At 51.9% G+C, this 2,574-nt stretch overlaps 1 pseudogene; it reads right to left on the bottom strand.

Annotated features, from left to right (window-relative positions):
- Positions 1–522: 522 nt before the first annotated feature.
- LOC140531323 (TRAF-type zinc finger domain-containing protein 1-like) lies at positions 523–2,308 on the bottom strand (annotated as a pseudogene).
- Between the last annotated feature and the right edge of the window lie 266 nt (positions 2,309–2,574).

Genomic DNA, 2,574 nt, shown 5'->3' with positions numbered 1-2,574 from the left:
ACGTGAAAGTCTCCACCACTGGAAATTCCCTGACCCAAGGGAAGTGTCGTGTTTAGGACACGAATTTCAAAGCTAGCACAGAGAACGGGAGCTATATATAGGTGGGCTGGCTACAAGAAAGCCTCAGAACACTTTGAGCGGGCTCCCCTCACGCATCAGGAGAATCACTTCACAGACAGCACAGAAGGCAGTAAGATGACCAACCTCGAATCTCTGTCCACTCCCCGTCCCCCAACACTGCACGGAAACACAAGGGCCTTTCCCCAGGGGTTTCTTGGGCTCTCCAAAACCCTAGCCCACAGGCAGAGGTGGAACTCTGAATGGCCTCCCTTGGGCTCTCAAAAATCCTCCCCAGGCTCACCACTTCACAATGTAAAAAGTTAGAAAATGATGGCTGCCTGGAAAAATTAAAATCCGTACAAGGTTCTCTGTTGGAACAATCAGAGAGAAGGTCTCCTGCAGCAGGGCAGGCGCTGCTGTGCACAGAAGGGTTAAACCAAGCTAATAACTTCAGCCTAGAGGCTACTCCTCTTCCTCAGCTTCACGGGACGCTGGGTTTAAGAGATTTTGTCTTAGTAGCCCTGTTCAGGAACTTGGAAGTAATGAGGGTAATCCGTGAGTTCCTTCCAACCTCATTTCTCACACTCAATCCATATGTCACCGGGGGTACCCAGGTGAAACTGAGCACATAGTTCTCAGGGTATAAACTTCGAGTAGGCGGACCAGTGGGGATGGGCCCTGTGGCCGGGCTGTGGTTCCTGCGGCTCTGCACTCTTGTCTCCAGGCTATCCAAGTTGCGTCCTTCAGCACTCGGGGAGGGCTCGGCAGTACACCGGGCCGAGGGTTCAACACGGCTTTAGGCAGCCTATTTCGTGCAAGCCCTATGCTGCTTGTGGACCTGCTGGGAGGGCGGGGTTACGTCGATTCCTGCCGTATATCATTCATATAGCAAGAAGACAAGTCTCCTTGGTGCCGGATCCGCCTGTTGGGCAGCTAAGGGGTTGTCACTGGCTGCAAGCTGTCTTGTTTAGGAATTGGTTCACAGGCCATTCTGCAGATACTGCAGTGCCTGGGCGGAGGTCACACTGGGCCTGGTGATAGAAAAGGGCTTCCTTTTCTAACTGCCCGCAGCAGAATTCGCAGGGAATGATGATGATGCTTTCCCCAGAGGGTATGGATGGCAGATCCAACAGGGAGCAGAACCAGCTGTTGATGGCTCGTGTGGCTTGTAGGTCCAGGAGCCTCTGAAGTTGATCCTCGCGGTCCCCCCGGTCCTGGGACAGGGTTGGGGGAGAGCTTCTCTTACTGAACGTGGTCAGCGCACTCGTGGGGTTACAGCTTGTCTGATGAAGAATCAGGTCTTCAGGATAAAGCTTCTCACAAAACTCACAAGGCAGCATGGTCTCGTTAGTCTTTGACTCCTTTGGACCCTCTGTGGCTAGGAAAGGGTCTGCGCAGAGCAGGTCAGTGTCGCGGGCCTGGTCCAGACCAGCAGTCTGGCCGAGATCTTCGGCACACACGGCTCTCCAGAAGTCCTCGAAGTGGGCAGCTGTGCAGCTGGGAGCACTGCTCTCGCTCTGTAGGCTCAGGACCAGTATGTAGTCCAAATGGGCATCTTCCTCCCCAGAGGGCCTCGATTCTGGTCCAGATGCATAGCCGAGCCATTCCCTCAGTTTGCACTTCTTTCTATCTGGTCAGCTAGGAGCCGGCTATAAAAGAGGTCCTCAAGGGACCTCAAGAGCCTCCTCAGGGGTCTGGTGGGGTTTCCTGGACCCAGAATGTTCTGAACAGTCTGTGCTCTGAGCCAGGCTCCATCCTCTTCGTCTTCCTCGTCTTCGTCCTCCTCCCTCTCGTAGCCATGAGGGGACCTGGTTCTCTCCTCTCTCTTTTCCTCTGTCTCTCTCCCACACACTTCAGAGTGAGCCTTGAGATCTTTCACCATAACACTGCGGCCACATTAGCCACAGAGCTCAGTGAGGGCCCTGCAGTAATCTTCATGGTCCTTCAGTTTGAGGAAGGCAAGCTCCAACCCACAGGGCTGGCAGACGGCAAGTCTCAACGGGCTTTCCAAGGCCTCATGATTCGTTAACTGCAGTCTTTCCATCTTCATGTTACACTTACAGGTCACCTGGCTGTGCTCCAGCTCCATATGGGTCTTCATTTCATATTTGGGGACTGGCTCGTTGCAGACATGGCACATGCCAATGTTTCCTCGACAGTGAATTTCAAGAATGGTAAAGTTGGGCATGAAAACTTCTCTTTTGCAGTTGTCACATAGTTGAGTTTCCTGTTCTGTCACTTCAGCCATATTTAATTTGGCAAAGATTGGGGAGGAAGAAGAAAACGATCCTTCACTGGTGGCAGCTGCAAGAAGCCAGCGAGCAGCAGCCCATTTTCTTTTGTATTATGTTTTGTTTTGTTTTACAACTTCTCCCATTCGTTTAAATTCTTCTATGCAACATGACTAAGGTAAAAATGTATTTAATAGGAATGTATGTGTAGAACCTGTATGAAATTGTATGCCATCTCAGGGAGGGAATGGGGAGGGAGGGGGAAAGAAAGGGAAAGGAGAGG

The sequence above is a fragment of the Notamacropus eugenii genome, chromosome 3, assembly GCF_028372415.1.
Source record: "Notamacropus eugenii isolate mMacEug1 chromosome 3, mMacEug1.pri_v2, whole genome shotgun sequence".
Lineage (NCBI taxonomy): Eukaryota > Metazoa > Chordata > Mammalia > Diprotodontia > Macropodidae > Notamacropus > Notamacropus eugenii.
This window is presented reverse-complemented; position numbering and strand designations above follow the sequence as displayed.